At 45.0% G+C, this 19,770-nt stretch overlaps 1 long non-coding RNA gene across 1 annotated transcript; it reads left to right on the top strand.

The window, feature by feature from the left end:
* Positions 1 to 14,393: 14,393 nt before the first annotated feature.
* On the top strand, positions 14,394 to 16,866 carry LOC125548202. Its single transcript, XR_007300934.1, has 3 exons — positions 14,394 to 14,605; positions 14,675 to 14,917; positions 15,176 to 16,866. It is a non-coding gene; the product is annotated as an uncharacterized LOC125548202 (long non-coding RNA).
* The last annotated feature ends 2,904 nt before the right edge of the window (positions 16,867 to 19,770 follow it).

Raw genomic sequence — 19,770 nt, forward strand, 5'->3', positions numbered from 1 at the left:
AACACATAAACTCATAATAACGATCGTCACCGAACGTTAAGCGTGCGGACCCTACGGGTTTGAGAACTATGTAGACATGACCGAGACACATCTCCGGTCAATAACCAATAGCGGAACCTGGATGCTCATATTGGCTCCTACATATTTACGAAGATCTTTATCGGTCAAACCGTATAACAACATACATTGTTCTTTTGTCATCGGTATGTTACTTGCATGAGATTCGATCGTCGGTGTCATCATACCTAGTTCAATCTCGTTACCGGCAAGTCTCTTTACTCGTTTCGTAATGCAACATCCCGCAACTAACTCATTAGTCTCATTGCTTGCAAGGCTTATAGTGATGTGCATTACCGAGAGGGCCCAGAGATACATCTCCGAAAATTGAAATGACAAATACTAATCTCGATCTATGCCAACTCAACAAACACCATCGAAGACACCTATAGAGCATCTTTATAATCACCCAGTTATGTTGTGACATTTGATAGCACACAAGGTGTTCCTCCGGTATTCAGGACTTGCATAATCTCATAGACAGAGGAACATGTATAAGTCATGATGAAAGCAACAACAATAAAACTAAGCGATCATTTATGCTAAGCTAACGGATGGGTCTTGTCCATCACATCATTCTCTAATGATGTGATCCCGTTTGTCAAATGGCAACATATGTGATGTCAACCGAATCTCGTGGTGAGATCCGATCGGTTATTGCGGCCCGATCTTTCACGACAGTCCTCCTTCAGCAGTAGTAAGCTCTTGCCCGCGCACGCGATGTACGCGAAATAGAGGGATTGAACCTTACGGTCCAGCACGAGAAAACCAATATCGACGACGGTACTCACGCGCAAAACAATTTCCTTGTAGAAATCGCAACAAAGAGGTTTTCTAAAGCTTCCTCCAAAACTTAGGGATTTTTAGATAGCTTCCCCCAAAACTCAATACGGGTGTCTATCCTAAAAACACATCATGTTTATTCTCAAAAAGATAACCTCCTTTTTACATGGCCGCACACTCATTATTTATAACCCACGTATAGACTTGCCTAGTAAGACAGACCATATCTCTAGCTTCAAATAAATCCTAGACTCTTCTAAAATATAAAAGTACTTGCTTTTTACATCTCCGTAGTTTTCTTTTATTCTCAAACTAGCAAACCGACTCAAACTTAATACATATAAAATTAGGTGCACCACCTCTTTGCCGTACATAACCTGCTGGTTTGGTGGACCCCATCCTGTAGCGCACAAGCACAGCACGTCCGTCGGTCGGCGCCTCCTGACGATCTCACATATCTCTGGTGGTCGTAGCCTTCCAAAGTAGTAGCGAAATACATGGACTTCTTTCTGATCCTGGTCTCCTAATTGTATGGGGCAAATATTATTAATTAATAAACAGATTAAATTCTCTGGCAAGCTTCTGTTTTGATGGACGTGAACATTCAAAGTAGCAGTAATTATCATTGTACGTGCTATTAGCTGCTTAGAGTTTCCCTCCACGTAAATCTCTTCATATACTTGATCCTCCTCCCATTTATCCATGCAAGCTATGGAACGTACACACATGATGTGGTTATACTCAACTTTGCTATTCTCTTCTTGAACATGCATCAAGCTATACACATAGGCTGCACATGTAGCTGGAACAGTACCCAATGCTTGGACCACCTTGTTCTCCATATTAGATACGGTTGTATCAACATGTCTATGGTCAGGAAACTTAACCATCTTTGACTAACGATCAGTCAAGTACAGGCATATTAGGGACACTGTCGTGGAAGTGTCACGGCAGATGTCCTCATGGAAGGACTTAGTTGTGGAGCCATTGCAACGAGGTTAGCTTAAAGGGGTTAAACGGGACAAGGGACACGGAGAGTTTATACTGGTTCGGCCTCTTGCGGTGAAGGTAAAGGCCTACTCCAGTTGAGGTGGTATTGCTAGGGTTTCGATTACCAGGGAGCAAACACGCTTTGCGTGGCTCTCGATTTGATGTTTCTTGCTCTAAGCCGCTGCCGGGTCATCCCCTTATATACACGGGTTGACGCCCTGCGGCCTACAGAGTCCCGGCCGGCTCATACAACGTGTCCGGCTCGGTGATGTATCTTACATGCCTTAAATTACAAGTCTACTCATACATGGCGGTTTACACTTACGAGCCTTAAGCCGTCTCTGGGCTTGGGCCTCTTACCGGCCTATCTATGAACCGCCGTCTGGTATACTCTCTTGGGCTTCTAGGATGAACCGTCATTGTGGTTGACCCGGCCCCTCCTGGGGGGTCATACCTGATAGTCACATCCCCAACATTAGGCCCCAGGTTGATTTGAACTTGTTCAGGTCAATCTTCAACACTTAAAAAAAATCCTTCTTCCTCTGTTGTGAAGCATTGTAACCCGCCATGACGTCATCTCCGGAAATTTTGGAAACCCGCCACGACGTCATCTTTAACGGATCTTTATCCTTAATGACCTTCCGAGAATCGAGGCGTTCAATTAGCTGGATAATCATCATTTGGCCTCCTCATTTTTCGCGCGTGCCTGTTACTCTTTTCCTTATAAATAGGGTCAAAACACCCCTTTCTCATTCTCCTCTCTTCTCCTTCTCGTCTTCTTCTTCCTCGCGACGCACCAGCCCTCATGAGCTCCGTCACCGTCGTCCTCTGTCCCTTCATCAACTCCGGCCGCTGCATCGCCCTAAACGGTCCAGAAACGCCGCGGCACTCCTTGCTGTCAACTAGCATCAGTAAGTCTCCCCTTTTCCTTTTCATGGATCTATTCTTTAGGGTTTCAGTGTTCGTCGGTGTTCATCACTGCTCCTCCTTCTTCTTGCTAGATCGCGTAGTTTTGATCCGAAAATTATGTAGTTCTTGTGCGGTAGCAGTCTTAGCACCCGCTTTTGATATTAGAACATATCCTCATTGTGATAGATCTCTTTTGGGGCACCTCCACTTTTCTGCCGCCGCCTCTGTAGATTTACAATGAGTTTCCTTTTACTGAACAGCTGTAGATCCGAATTTATAGCTTTAACCTGTAGAACCTGTTCGTCCCCATACTTAGCAAATTTTGCTCTTAGTAGATCTTGAATATCTTTAGTCATGGTGGTTTACTTTGCCGGCTTATCATTACTTCATATATCATTAGCCCTCGCTTAAACCGCCATTCTGATCATACACCGCAACTGTTAACTTGTGATTTCACCAACTAATTTGAGCCGACAAATTATTCCCTTTCTTTAGGTTGTCCTTTCACCATGCCGCCAAAGACAGTTACTACATGTAACTGGGTCCCCTCCATCGTCACTGAGGGTACTTTAAAAGATTTTGTCATGGTTGGATATTTGCCAGAGAAAAGCGTCATGCATTACCGCGCTCCTGACCCGTGCGAAGAGAGACCTCAACCAAAGGACGGTGAAGTCATTGTATTCACTGATCATATGAACCGGGGCTTCTCGCCGCCCAGCTCTAAGTTCTTTAGGGATGTTCTGCACTTCTTCAAACTCCATCCGCAAGACATTGGACCCAACTCCGTGTCAAACATCCGTAACTTTCAAGTTTTCTGTGAAGTATACCTTCAAGAAGAGCCTAGTGTTGAGCTTTTCAAGGAATACTTCTATCTGAACCGGCAAAATGAGTTCACAAACGGGCCCAACTTGGAACGTGGTGGAATTTCAATTCAACGCAGAAGAGACGCCATCTTCCCTCAAGCAGCTCTACCGAGTCACCCCAAAGACTGGAATCAAACATTGTTCTACTTTAAAGATATCTCGCCGTCTGATGAAAATCCATTGCCGAGTTATCGTGCTGAATGTCTTGACTCAAGTTATCAACTCCCTGAGAAACTTACCGCCGCTGAATGCAAGAAACTCGTCCCTACAATCAGAAAAGTCCAAGCCTTCCTAGGAAATGGTTTAACCGGAGTCGATTTAATCCGCTGTTGGGTCGCATGGCGGATCATACCCTTAAGCCGCCGATCTGGCTTGATGTGTACTTATACCGGAGTAACAAACGATCCATTACGCCATAGCTTTGTGCGTCTGACTGAAGAAGGCATTATTGAGATGACAACAACACTTGTAAATAGCAAATTCGAAGACTGCAGCAAAGTGGGTCTGAATCCTTTCTACAAGCTTAACCCGCCACCAGACGTAAGTCTCTTGATTTCCCTTACTTTACTTCATCACCCAAACGTTGCATGAACTCAAATATGTTACTCTTGCGCAGGCTAAATCTGACTTCTGGAAGGCAAAATACGACCACGAGGCTGCCAAAAAGGCTAGGGCTGCCGCTAAAGCCGCCAAAAAGACCAGCAAGAGACCTAGTAAGAAATCAAGCGCCTCTGATCTGCTTAAGCTCGACGATAACTCTCAGTCAGAGGTAGCCCTTGACTCTCTTGGCTTGTTTTTCAACCACCTTATTGACACTGACTATTGCCAGGATGACACGGGAGCCAGCCAAGCAGTCGAAGAAGAGGCAACTATTATTTCCTCTGACTCAGAACCTTTACCAAGGCAGAAACCTCGGCGAGTAACCTGGAAATTAAGGTTTTCACACCCCTTGGCTTATTTAGATCCTCACTTTCTTTTGAAATGACAGCAACACGAGAGCCGCCGCCAGACCCGGACCAGTGGAGGTGAAGATTTATCCTCCGGTTTAACAAACACTCCTCGGAAACGCCAAAATGAGGTTCTTTTTGGCCTGAATTTTTTTATTTACTGGCGGGTTTCTTTCGTTAACTACCCAATTCCTTTGATTAAATTTTGCAGGAGATTTCCCGTTCTTCGTCTGGCGATTCATCCTAGACTCAGCTGGCAGCTTTCAAGACTGCCCCTGGGTCACAATTAATTATCTTTCTTCTGTACCTTTATATCTTCACCATTATGCTGACTTGTCCAAATTCTTTTCAGCGGCCAAACAAAACCCAACAAGAAGGCGAAGATGACAAAAATGGCCGAAGATCCTAAAGTTGTTGAACCGGATCAGCGAGCCTCTGCACCATATGATCCTTCTTCCAATACTCAAACTGAGATGCCTGAGTTGTCTGTTGATGAAACCAACATTGACCCGTCAACTACTGAACCGTCAAGCTCACTTAACCTGCCAGAGACTCATGGTGATGACATTTAGATCACTGGCACTGGCTTTACTGAACCGGGGAATTCAACTGTATTAGCTAGACATTCTGCCAAACAAGAGGTCATGGAGAGACAGAAAGTGAGGTTTGATGTCTCCCACTATGCTCAATTGAGTAATAGTAAAGTATTATCTGGTTATCTCAATCAAGTACACTCCAGCCGTGACTTGGAAATTGAAATGATTAAATAGATGCACCAGAAGTATGAGGTACGTCATCCGACTTACATAAGTTATATATCCTGCCAGCCCCTAAGTCTTCTGATTATGATAAGATTGAATAATCTGTAGACTTTAAAAACATACAAGCTTCTGTCCTAGACTCCCTCCAAGTCCGGTTTAAAACTAAACCGGATGCTGATAATAGCATAATTTTGCATTTGTAGTCCCCAAGAGCCAGTTTAATCAGTATAAACTCTCCGTGTCCTTTGTCTCGTTTAACCCCTTTAAGCTAACCTCATCGTAATGGCTCCACAACTAAGTCCTTCCATGAGGACATCTGCCGTGACACTTCCACGACAGACACTCTGTTTTGTCTATGTATTCACACATGTACTATGTTTCCGGTTAATACAATTCTAGCATGAATAATAAACATTTATCATGATATAAGGAAATATAAATAACAACTTTATTATTGCCTCTAGGGCATATTTCCTTCACCAATGCCATCCAGTATGAGGTGGTGCTCGTCCCGGCTCATCGCACAACGACCCAGAGTGCAACGGGCGATGGCCCTAGACCCCGGAGTGCTTAGGATGTAGACCGGCGGGGACCTCTCTGCTGAGCCTAGGTAGGGCTACGACGTGTTGATCTTTCGAGGTCGGGCATTGACCTAGAAAAGTGTGTCCGGCCGGAGTGAATGAGCGTGTTGGGTAATGTAGTGCACCCCTGCAGGGAAGATTATCTATTAATAGCCGTGTCCACGGTAATGGACGTTCAGACTTGTATCCTGATCTATTACAACTAGAACTGGTTACCTGAGACATGTGATGGATATGTGGCTCCGAGATTGCTTTCTGGCAGGGAGTCGAGAAAGGATCTCAGGGCGTTAATGCTACAACATGCTTGTTAATTAAAATTATATTCTTTACTCTTCTACATGCTGCAAGATGCTTGGAGCTGCTTGAAGTTGCTAGTCTTCAATAGGCTAGGCCTTCCCCTCTATTCTATCATTCTGCAGTTTAGTCCACAGATACAAACCTTCATGTGATACCAATGCATACTTAGTATAGATCTGATGCTTGCGAGTACTTTGGATGAGTACTCACGGTTGCTTTGCTACCCCTTTCCCCCCTTCTTTCTTCTTTCTGGTTGTTGCAACCAGATGGTGTATCCCAGGAGCCAGATGCCACCCCCGCTGCCTACTACTACCTGGAGACCGCCAATGACCAGGAGTAGTTAGGAGGTCCCAAGCAGGAGGCCTTGCCTCTTCGATCGTTGTTATTTTGTGTTTGCCTTCTTAAGGAAGTCTTGTTTAACTTATGTCTGTACTCAGATATTGTTTCTTCCACTGACGCTTGTGTATCGAGCTTGTATTCGAACCCTCGAGGCCACTGCCTTGTAATATGAAGCTTGTATTATTTTATTTGTGTCTAGAGTTGTGTTGTGATATCTTCCCGTGAGTCCCTGATCTTGATCGTACACATTTGCGTGTATGATTAGTGTACGATTCAATCAGGGGCGTCACACAACTTCAGCTCTTGTCGGTCGCAACCTCCCGTACCACTGGTTCTAGCATCTGGGCAACCGGGTCGCAACTTTGGCTCATGCGAGTCGCAATATCCTGCACTGCCGGTCACAGCTTCAGCAGCGAAACCTGTTGCTGGTTCCAACATCCCTCGACGCTAGTTCACATCAATGGCGACGTGCGTTGCACTAACCCATGCTTGGCTCGCAACCTCACCCACGACGACTTCGCGCCTTGCAGGCATCGATTGAGCCCTGGACAACATCGCCCCATGTTTGGCCGCAGTCGTGCCCCCTCCTCTAAGACGAGCGAGAAACAATTGAATTGCTCGTCGTCGTGCTGTTGTAGGAAAAGGATAGGTGGCGGAGTGGCGGGGAGGCTGAGGTGCCTTGAGACGAGTCGATACGAGAGAGGTGGAATGGGACGATGAGAGAGATGGGTTCAGGAGCGGTGGAAAGACGACGAGTGTCCATGAATGCGTCTCTGGGACAAAAAGATAGTGTACGAGGGCGTGATGGGTGAGAGGCCCACTGCGCGTGGTGACTCGCGACAAGCGCGTGGCTTGGCCGGTTGGCCAATTTAGAACATCTCCCTTGGTAGAATCCTGAAATCATGAGAATAGAAAAAACATAAGATTGCAATGCCATGTCCATGCCAATCCTACATGATTTCATTTGAACCCAAGTGTTTGACTGGATCACTTTTTATTTTTCTTTTAAAGAAGTACGTGTGGGTCTATACAATTTGATGCAAAGAGACTATACCTGGCCAAACCTCGGGCCGGGCCTAGCCAAGCCCGAGCCAAAAAACCTGGGCCCGAGCCCGGCCCGGCAGGGCCATCAGGCCTAGTTTTTGGGCCCAAGCCCGGCCCGAACATGCAAAAGCCCGCCGGGCCTCAGGCCGGGCCCCTTCAAAAAACTGCAAAAATGACGGGCCCGGGTCCGGCCCTGCCAGGCCACCGGGCTCAAAATCTAGGCCCGAGCCCGGCCCGGGAGCAGCGTCGGGCCGGGCCGGGTCAGGCTTTTTCGGGCCGGGTCGAGCCGGCTGCCCATGGCCAGGTCTAAAAGAGACCCTTACAAAAATCCTATACGAGTTAATACGCACTAGTGGTGTGTGTGTGTAACAAATGCACATGCGCAGACACACACATAGTCTATCTAACTCTTCGCTGCACCCACGAGTCAAGTGATCATATATGTGTACCTAGCTGTGCTACGCGTATGCACGTTTGTAGCTTCATCACTATGTTTTCATTTAAAAAATCTTTAACTTGTTAGCTGATTTTAATTTGCATGTTTCCTTTCTTTTAGGGAGCTGCACGCTTCCTTCCTTCTTTTTTGACATCAAATATTTCCTTCCAATCGTAATACTAATGGATTCTTGGGGTGGCGAACCAATATGTGGTTGGAAGGTTAGAGAGACTGTGGTATCCCTAGCCCACCAGGGTTCAAATCCTGCTGCTCGCATTTATTCTTAGATTTGTTTCAGGATTTCCAGCGATGCGCATTCAGTGGGAGGAGACGTTTCTGTCAACGATGAGGTGCCTACGGTGACTTCGTAAATTTCAAGATGATATATCAGCCCAGTCTTTCGAAGATACTCATAGAGGTAGGGTGTGCGTGTGTGCATTCATAGGGGTGAATGTATGCGCATGTATATGAGTGCTTGTGTCTGTATTGATATTCAAAAAAATGAATTCTTGAGGTGGACTGGATATGTCATTTAAACTCTTGTTGGAGCTTTCCTTCTTAATTTGTTTGAACAGATGGAGCCTTTCCTTTTTTCTGACGTGAGACTTTCCTTCTTTTTACGTGAGGATTTCTTTCTTAATTTGTGTGAACGGATGGAGTCTTTTTTTTTCTGATGTGAGACTTCCCTTATTATAATGTGTTCAAAATTATATTTTTGACATAAGGCTTTCCTCGTTCTATTTTTTTTTTGACATGACGCTTTTCTTATATCCTGATCGTAAATTTTTCAATCTAATGGTTTAATTAATTTTGATGATGTGTATTAATAAGAGATCATGAATGGTGTCTCCAATTAGTATATATATGTATATGTATATGTATATCTGGGTAAAACTATGTCTATCATAGCTTTGTCACAGAGCTAGTTAAGGGTGGCTAAACTTTTAACGATTTAAAAATTATCAAAAAATATAAAATAAATATGACTGTATACATCGAGTTGGGTACCTTCAAATAAATATTTAATTACTGCCAAATTTTAATACCCGCTCTGATACATATTGAATCTACCGTGGATGTTTATGTGGGAAAGGCCATGTTAGGACGTGTGATCGACGACTTGGGTGATCCTATTGATGGGAATTGGGCTCTAAGAAATCACGAATGAGGACGTGTTAAACTGAAAGCTCCAAGGATTATTGAACGTAAATCTGTGCATGCGCCCATGCAAACAAGTAGTTAACATTTTCTAAAATCTAAATTGTGTATGTAGCAGCTTAGTGAACCAACAAGAGTAGATTGTTCATTGTATAAAAAGGAGTCCCTTATCCTAGAACGTTCTCCAATTCTCGCTAAATCTATTTCAATTGAAAGCGAAATCAGTGCTTGCGGTTTGGGAAGATACACATCGAGTTGTTAATCTCTTCTTTCATTGGAGACTTAGTTAGGTCAAAGAAAGGTTAACGGACCCCATGGGGTCCTCCTACTAACTAGTGGAAAGAGCATTAGTACAGTCCAACTAGAGGAGCACAACTTCACAAGTCAAAGTAGTGGCACTTTTTACGGTATAAGGGCATCTGACGATCCTAAATTTCCTCCCGCATCTGCCCGTGGACACGGGATTAGTCCATGGATATGAATGCGGGAGGCCATCATTCAACGTTGTGTGCATATATTTCAAACACTTTTTCAACAAACCGAATGAAATTAATGCAAAAGAAAAATAAATTTCATATAAACTGAACGAAATTCAGTACATTTTGAACATATTTTAATTAAAATAGCTAAAACTATGTGCACGTCCTGTCGTGCGGAGCTCCATTCCCACGACACGAATACACTACACTAGTCTACGGCCGACCGCGGCGGATCTTTTTGTCTTTCCCATGTCCGGCAGCCCGCTCGTCGTACTGCCGTGAGCCCCAGAAGTATATTATTTCCCGTATCTTCCCTATGCCTGGCTGCGCCGCTCATCAGAGTGGAAAAGGTGGTGCATTAGGTGGAGGGGATTGGGGGCTCCGCATCCGTGAAGCCAAGGTGGGGTCGACGATGGTCTGCTCTGAACCGGGCAAAACACTGGCTGTGTACGTCGGCGTCGCCTCAGCGGTGGCCTTCATCGGACCCAAGCGCCGACGGCCTCCCATGTTCTACTTCTCCTTGGTGACCTCGGTGGGTGCGGATGTGCTGGATGCCGTGTTGCCAACCTCCGCCAGCAGCACGCAGTCACAGACGCGTTGACGGCGGATGGCGCGGTCACAGACACGGGAGGAGCGGTGTGATACGACATCGTCCTCGACAACCATGATGCCTACGCCACCGTGATCCACCACGTGCCGGCCTGGAGCAACGCGCCACTACTCTGCGAGTTGGCTCGGAGCGGCGAGTTGTTGAACGACATGATGGCTTGGAGCTTCTGCCTCCGCGAGCTGGCCTGTAGCTGCCTGGCCCGTTGATGGAGGTGATGAGTGATATTTTTACGCTCATTCACCCTTTGTTTAAACTGCGATGTTTCATTAAAACCGAGATATTCGCTCTGATATTGCTATTAATGACTAATGAATGCAAAGGATTCCACAAATCCTCTCTTTGATGTGTTTCCACATGAAATGGGCTAAAAGGGAAGAAATCACGTGTGAACATGAAAAGGAGTGGAAAAGGAGATAGAAAAAAACCAGGAGGCACACCAAAGGAAACAACACAAAAGACGACGTTCCATACGACCGCGAGCACTCGCATGAGCGGTCGTTTGGCGTGGATTCCGAGGCTCCTCGTCAACCTGAACAAATATTATAAAGGAGACCCTATCTTCATCCTCTCTCATCAATCCTAGCCTCCACCATTTCCATCTCCATAGCCACCATCACCACCATAATCCATCTCCCTCTAGTTCATAATTGTAATCATGCATCGCACAAGACATCCATTGTAAGACATGTTATCAATTAATCGATCTTCAAGATGTGTTCTTCATGCGATCCGATCTCGAAGTGTGAGTTGTTTGGTAAGGTATGGGTTGAGGCATAGAGCTTGCAACCCTCTCTATTCATTGTGGGGATCAATGGAAGGGCTTTGACTTAACTTCCCATATGTGTGAAATAATTTTTTTCCATAGATGTCTCATATCTTGTTGGAGATCTTCATCCCTGCAGGCACCCAGGATCATGGAGATCGAGCCACGGAGAGGCTAAGGGCAGGGTGAACGTGAAGTGTTATTCTAAACACCAGTGAGCGAAGGGTTTAGTATGGTAACACAGATACAATTCCTGGGATTCATGATGTGTAGTCATTAAACTCCCAAAGCTTTTGTCTGATTATTATAATCTTAATTATCAGGGCAACCCCGCGCGATGGATAGGGCCTTAGGTTGGACAACTAATTCAGAATGCGTGCCGATCAAGATGTTATTTGGACACATCTCCCACTTCGGTTCATAAAAAACACATCTTGATGGGTGACTTCCAGCGCACAAAGTAAGCATTTGGTCCCAACACAAATACATGGTTGTAAGCATTGAGATTTCATACCCGTACCTCTTTTTATTATAAGTGTTTAATAACAATTAGCTTGATTGATCCGGTCAAAATCTGGAATTATTTCTTTGACAAAAGCTTGCTAGAGACCATAGATTAAAGGGAATCTTCCTCTCGCGGTTTTGATAATCCAAGGTCACCTCTTGGGGGAAATAGGTGTGGGGTACTTTCTGTTCCATTACCGGATCACATCAAAAGGAAGTATCGGGAGACATAGCATAGAGTTGTCTGGCTCGCATCCGGCGGGCTTGACAGGCCACTCAACCAGCTTGTATGCTGGAGAACTTGGATTCTTGCTCGCCCGAAGCCATGGAGGTTGTGGAGAAAATGGTGTGCAAGTAGGAGATGTGAGCGGAGTTTGGTGCGATATTTATCCCGGCATCTGGCATCGTTTAAATAGTGAGGGGACGGCCGAACCGAACCGCCGTTGTGTTTAAGGACAGGCGGCTCACGAACGGACCTGCGGCTGGAGTAGGTTTGCTAGCATATGCATGCATTTTAATGGAGTAAGGTAGGAAGTCTGTGACCATTTTAATGCAGCAAGGAGGCGTGTTCATCTAGAAGAACATCGCTCGGCGCTCTCTCAGCCGGTGCTCTCTCAGCCGGTGCGGCGCTTCAATGCCGGTAGTGAGAGGTCGTGTCCATCTACGTCGTTGTCCTGTACGGTCAAATCGTGGGCATCAATGCGGACCGCTGCATGCTCTAGGCCAGCATGAATACGACATGACAAGTGGCGCAACGCGTGGGATGGAAAGCGCGGGAGGGAGGGTAGGGGGTATGGGTGGGCTAGGGCTTTTAGACGCGGGCGTGGTAGTAGTTCGGACGCCTGCAAAGCCTCCCATACATTTGTCTCAGGTTTGCGAGAGAAAACACATTCAGACCGCTCGGCGGACCGATACAGGACCACGTTGGATAGATACCGCAATTCGAACGTATGTGTGCGGTTTGAGGGTCGCCGTTTCGGAGTATCTGTTCGAACACAAATTTTCATCCAACGTGGTAGCCATCGATCCGCGAACCAGTCAGGATGCCGAAGATTCTACAAACCAGACACAAATCAGGGGGTTTTGCTGGCGTTTGGACCGCTGCCAAGGACACGTCCGACCCATCGGACCCACCAGAAACCTTTCCACGTGAAGTAGTTGTTGTGCATTCATCCGATCAGCGCCGCATGCATGTCATCCAAGAGCGGACGCGACCTCTCAACAAAACTGACATTGAAGCGGCACACTGGGTCTTTGTGTCTGTTCAATGCCGGAGAGATGTGACCGGACGGGACTGGACTGTTGTGTACCATGTTCAAACCGACTCGCGTTCATCCGCGTGTAGGCATTAAATAGGTGCGCGGGCCGAGAGTCCCACTTCAAAGCCTGCATTAAGACAACCTGCTGCTTGGCCTGGTCGACACCCACCATTTAAATGTTACCTTCTCACCCAGCACAACCAGCACCACACCATGTCCACCATGTCAATGAGCTCTAGAGTGGCGTGGGAGAGCCTCTTTACGAAGAAGTAGCAGGAGTTGGCCAACATTGTGGCCGGCTGGCAGCCCCATCGTGTGCGACAAACAGAGGCTGGATGTGGGCGAGCTTGCCGGAGGTCAGCGATGAGGACCAAATGATGGATGAGGAGTCCGACCATGAGCCGGAGCCCCCTCCGCACAGGCACACTTCAATACCATCATGGCATAAGAACAACCAGCGCCGCTGATGTCGCCATTCGGGCAGGCGTAAGAGGACCAATGCTACACCTCCGGTTCCTCGATGAACACTGACCCGCAGAGAGGAAAATCGCCACAAACCAGATGAAAGACGATGCCTTTGCAGCCATGGTCGCGGGTGATCCGAGCTTCCTAGATGACCAACAGGCGCTGTACGTGTCCATGCACAGCGCCTGCCACATCTGCCGCGAGCGATGGCGGCTGTGTGTCCTGCGGGCGGAGAGAGACGCCTTGTTCACGGAGATCGAAGCGGATCTAGATGAAGAGAAGGCGCATGCAACTGAGGACGTCGCCTGCTCTGCTTTGGCTGCACCACCCCGTGGTTGTGCCCCACCACAAGGACTAAAAGGCTGGCCCGTCCACATCTGGCGCCACCGATAAGGCGGACTCTGACAAGGAAGAGTAGGACATGGGACGTGGGCACATATGGTGTCCCATGTGGGTTGTGCCCCATGTCTTACTCTTCCCCTCTCACAGCTTCACTTCACAGGGATCATGACTATTGAGGTTGCCAGACATGGGGAAGAGATGACGTGCAAAATGGATGCCGCCACGCCCAGCGAAGATGTAGACTACGTTAAAAAAAGTTTCTTCTACTTACATTTAGTAAAGATATGTTGGAAGTTTAATGAATTGGTCCGCTGTAAATAACAATTGCCTGGTTCACATGAAATTTTCCCTATTTATACAAATTACTTTTGAAATGTGTCCCAATTTTTGATCTCTAGGGTTGGATGGTCGGCTCCTGTATCACTATCCATGGACGTGTCCGCAGATAAATAGATAGTTCATTTTAGGGGTTCATGTTGTAGATACCCTAAAAGAGAGGCTTATATTCCTCAATAATCCCATAGTATGATAGCTGAGTAAAACTAGGCCCTCACAGTAATTAGAGTATATGGACTGTTAGCTCTGTTCGGCCTACCGATCCTGACCATCCGATTTCAGGCAGAATCACCATGAGTCGTTCGATATTTACCTGATAAATCTCAAGCGTCTGATAAAATTCCAATTGCAATAAATTGTAATATCCCATCCCCTACCAGGGCATTTTTGTCATTTCATCTCATTTCACATATAAGCATATACGTAAAATGCAGCACCTCCCGTACAACCCTAGTGGTAGAACCCTAGCCGCCGCCCCATCCATGCATCCACCCATGCTCATTCGCTCCCCTTCCCGGCCACTTATCCTAGAGGGCCTCAGCCTCCTAGAGGGCCTCAGCCTCCTCCCACGCCGTTTATCCCCCGATGAGGCCGCCACCTCAATCCCGTGCCCAACTCGGTTCGTCACGAGCAGTGAAGGAAAGATGACCCCGCCGCCTTGGGTTAGATAAGCCACTGCGAGGTGAATTCGTTACCCTCATCTCTTTGTGTGTGTGCGCGCGTGTGACTAATTTTGTTCGCCATATTGCAGCTCGTCCGGGATCTGAGCGCACCCCTCGCATCCACCGTTCATCATCCACTTGGCCGCAACCATCCACAAGAAGAGGGGATGTCACGACAGTCAGGTCATGGATCATCCACTTTGACCTTGCACGTTCGCAACACACTTTCTCTATACCGATATCGTAGTTGCAGAATGCAGCTACGGTTGGAGGGTCGTCACCGGCGTGGCACCGATGCGTCCCTTCCCTCTGCCTGGAGCTGCAAGTGGAAGGTACCATCTTGGCTTCCCATATTTGATTTTGTGTGTTTTCCTCCGAGGATTTTAGTACAATTCCGTGATTAATCAAGTGGAGAGTTTGTTTGTTTGTTAGGTATTTAAATATCAGTTTTGTTGGACTAAAAATTATGGTTGATGGAATTAAATTTTATTGGATCAAAAGTTGTGGTTGATGGAACTAAACTTGGATTTGATAAAATTCTGTATTGCTTGCACTGAAAGTTGAATGTTTGTTCCATGGTTGTGCCACAGAAGGCCAATCACCATGGAAGGCAAGGAAGAAAAAGGAGGTTATGATACCAACAACCATCAACCATTAGGAGGAGGAATATAAAACAAGTTCAGAAGCCATGGACCATGCTCAGCCTGATTTTAGGCACCCTCAAGTATAGGTAATACATCAGTTTGATGGCACGAACAGCTTACTCCCTGAATAAAAAAGGTTCTTTGCTTGAATATGTATGTCTCTGACACATGGTTGAAAAAGGATAAAACTAGAAAAGCAAAAGAGGACCCTAAGCTTTTTAGTATCATCTTGTTCTGAGGCCACAATCCTGTAGCATACTAGCATGTGTTCCGCTAAGTTTTTCCCAATTTTATTAGTTTGTGCCTTGAATACGATCATCGCAGGTTTATCCATTTATCATTTCGATACTTTCTTATTTCTGCAATAACAACAAATGGTAGCTAGGTTGCAATCTGTAGAGAAAGGAATGTTGTATACCTAGGTTATACCTAGGTTATTTATTTTATACTTTGCGGTTTGTCAACACTTAGTAATCCAAATATGTATATGTTTGCTATTTGTTCACTTTTCCTTATTTGTTCACCGAATAATGTTTGTGCATTAGTACTTCTATCATTAATCTACCTTATATAAGTACTACTATCATTAACCTACCCTGAGTACCCTAGGCGCGGTTTTTGCTTCTCTGGGTTGCCTAATTAAAGATTGTGCTTCTAGAGGCACCGAGAGTATCTCAGTTGCAATCATCTGTCCTTTTAAACGAGTTTTGAATATTTTCCTCTTTTTGTATACAATTAACCTATTCTTGAAGGGTAGTACCTATTTTGGACAAAATGTTTATATCTATTTTCTAACACTATCAACTCATTCATGTCATCTTTGAGTACGGGAAGCTATGAAGTTCATTCAACCATGCTTTAGTTTTCCACAGAAGTACGACATGGGCTAAGATGATGCAAATTTCTTGCTTTTGCGCAAGTTATCTTTCTTGGGCTTATGGTCTGCGCATAAGGATATGTTTTTTCCCGCTATTGTTTGCAAAACCATGAAATGTTCATCAATTTGGGAAAAGGTCATGAATTTTAAAAAATCCCAAATATTAAATTATACACAAATTAAAAAATATTTGGGAATTCAAAAATTATTCACGGATTTAAAACTGTTCATGAATTTAGTTATTTTCAGAGAATTTTAAAAATATTCATGAATTTTATAAAACAAATGGAAAAAGGAGAAAGGGAAATGAAGAAGGAAAATGAGAAGGAAAAAAAAATATAACATGGAAATTAAAAATGGAAAAAGAAAAATACTCCCTCTGTATTTATATTAGTTTACAGAGAGAATAGATTATAGAAAGAGAAGGACAAGTAGAGAAACAAAGAAAAGATAAGAAAATGGTCACAACCTTCCCAAAATTAGGCGAAGGTCCCAAAACAGCCGTGAGCTCTGTTATAGATGGTTTACTGTACCGCCGGATAGCCACGCTGATGGGTTGGCCCATGAGAAGGGCTGCTTGGGCGATCAATATTGTACCACTTGTAATGAGTTTTTTTTCAGGCAACCACTTATAATGAGTGATACATCGAAATCACTAATTAAGGAGTACTTATTGCAAAAAACACTCCACTTTTTCAGGTCGCGACAAGTGGCACACATGCAGCATGCCACTTGTCGCAACCTGAAGTTCTCCCTTTTTCCGTAGATCCGTTTATTCAAAACGTTTTATCTTTTAAACCGTGCGTTCAAATCTCGAACCGTTTTCACTATTGGATTCCTCGCGTCGAGATCTTCAAAGCTAGATCTCATGTTGATAGGTTTTGACGAATTTTTTTTTCACGAAAAAAAACGGACGAAAAAAATCGGGCGAAAAAACCGAAATAGGGAGCACGTTTTTTTCCTTTTCCAAAATAGGCACGCCCGTGCCTCTCACGAAAATCACACCCGTGCCTTTTGTGGAAGGAAAAAAAACAGAAAATACGTTTTTTTTTCGTTTCTGAGAGGCACGGCTATGACTCTCGCGAAAGCACAACCGTGCCTCTCGCGGAAGCAAAACCGTGACTCTCACGAAAGAAAAAAATAGAAAACACATTTTTTTCCTTTCTGAGAGGCACGGCCGTGACTCTCGCGAAAGCACAACCATGCCTCTCGTGGAAGCAAAACCGTGACTCTCGCGAAATAAAAAAAACAAAAAAACGTGTTTTGTTTTTCCCTTTTCCGAGAGGCACAGCCGTGACTCTCACGAAAGCACAACCGTGCCTCTCGTGGAAGCAAAACCGTGACTCCCGCGAAAGAAAAAAAAAACAAAAAACGCGTTTTTTTTTCGTTTCCGAAAGGCACGGTCGTGACTCTCGCAGAAAAAACCGTGACTTTCGCAAAAGAAAGAAAAAAGAAAATGCGTCGCTCATAGAAGACCAAGCAGCAGCCATTCTAGATGAAAGGACACAAGCCTAAAACTTGAATGCGGATCTATTTATCTGGAATTCCTATCTTCAGAAATAAAGAGTAGGTTCTAACCTAATCCTACATGCGTTTCTCTCATCCTTTATCGTTTCCCTCACATCATCACCCCTTTTTCTTTTTCGTATTAAGAAGGGATTTATTGAGAGGTTTTTAATGTGTCTTTGATCGTCGAGCAGGATAAATGATAAATCGGTAGGTTTTAGAGTAGCCCTATTAGGTTGAAATCAATAATGCCCTCGCCCGTAGAACCCTTCTGTGTTAGAATAGTTTCCAGATTATGACCTTCTCTTTTGATTGAGTGAATAGCCATGCCATGGATTCTCTTTTCTGGGATACCAAATATCCACGAGGAGAATGTGCGACCTCCAAGCCAAGAAAAGGCTTAGGGCGCGTCAGCGCCTTCATTGCAAATAATTGATGAAGGCGACACTTGATCAGCGATATGGTAACAGAGTAATCACCAGTCAGTTTGATATCATCAACATACAACAACAGTCTGGTGGAATCCAGTGGTATATAGAAGCTCTGTGCCCTTCTCTTTCTCCTGCAGCAATATGATCTCAAAGGGATCCTTTCCTACCCGGGACAGCTTCATAGCTCCTACCTTTACTCTTGATTTGCGCAAGAGTGCTCGTCAGTGATCTCCATTCAAAAAAGTGGAAAGGAATGTTCCATTGCCACGAACAATATGGGCTTTCTCATGGATTCCCCTTAGGCCGAAGTGTTTGGCCTTTACTTCGGATCACCCGCTCACGCTTCGCTGACCTATCGCGTGGTAAAGAGAAGAGAGTACGAAAGAACTGTAAACAGAGCAGACCGCAGAAAGATTCTAAATATGACAAGTCCCCATATGGCATATTTGAATCATCTCATGTGTTTAAGAACGATGAAGGAAATATTTTGGGATAAAGGAGTCTTTGATCGTCGTATTCCTGAATATAACACAACGATACAACACTTGCATAACGAACTATCACACCAATTGCACTGGTTCCGGACGCATAGGGGTATCAATGCTCTAGTGATGAAGACTAAAGCCCTTGTCATAATGGATAATACGTCTGTGGGTTACAGATACGTGTATGGGAATCTACTCGCAAGTGTCCAGTTAGGCTGTTGTGGGACTATGACATTGTTGAGTATCACACAAGGTGATGCTGCGATTCTGGAACTCATATCAGGGATGGGTAATTTCATGGAAATTATGAGAAATTCTAAACCATTTCTAGGGTGGGCGACGGGTGGATCGTTATTAATTTCGTGGGAGAATATGCATTCAGATCTTATGGATCCTCCCTACAATAAGGAAAGATCCCAGCTTTTCATTGCTCTGTCGCGCCACCCCTCCTCCCAGAGCCGGTTCTTATCCATAAATTTTTCAGCTAAAAGATACGGTATATATATCAATGAAAGCTGGCGCCTTTGGTTCTTGGTATGACTGGTACTTTTTCTCATTTATCGGTCTAGTTGGAAAAATTTCCCCTCGACAAGTTCACATGCCGGAGCTACCTGTTCTCCGCGATTCAATTGGTTCTTCTGCCTTGCCTTCTTATCTATCAGTCCCAAGGTCAAAGAAATAGGTTCAGTGGTTCGACCTCCCAAAGGTTAAAGAAAGACATCGGTATTAAGACCACTCCCTCCAGATGATGATATGTCCCAACCATCTATAGCCCATGGTTCGTTACTTGGGAATTCGGAGAGGTCAGATGAGATAGATGGGTGTGTTCAAAATGGAATGATCCCCTTTTCTCATGTTTGCATTTTTGTTATCCACAAACAAATAAAGAGTCCGAAAAGACGTACGCATAACAGACTCGGTACCTAGGTCAATGGGTTCAGTGGAGAATTGCGTTACTGTAATAGCGAAGGTATCTATGAATATCATATAGGAAGATGGACTAGCTCGAGACCTTGGCTTCAACCAATCAATTGAATCTTGGACACATTGAATTCTTAGATATTGCTTAAGGGATCACCACATATATTTCTCAGATTATCATGTCTGTCTCGTCTTGCTATTTCCATCGACCAACCATGAGAGTGTTAATCAACTCCACCTGGAGGAAGTGTCAAAGGCGTCTTCCAGTATTCTTAGCTTACTGTCTGCTTCCTGCCTGATCGGTGCTGACTGACTGTTCTT

This window comes from Triticum urartu, chromosome 3 (genome assembly GCF_003073215.2).
Source record: "Triticum urartu cultivar G1812 chromosome 3, Tu2.1, whole genome shotgun sequence".
Lineage (NCBI taxonomy): Eukaryota > Viridiplantae > Streptophyta > Magnoliopsida > Poales > Poaceae > Triticum > Triticum urartu.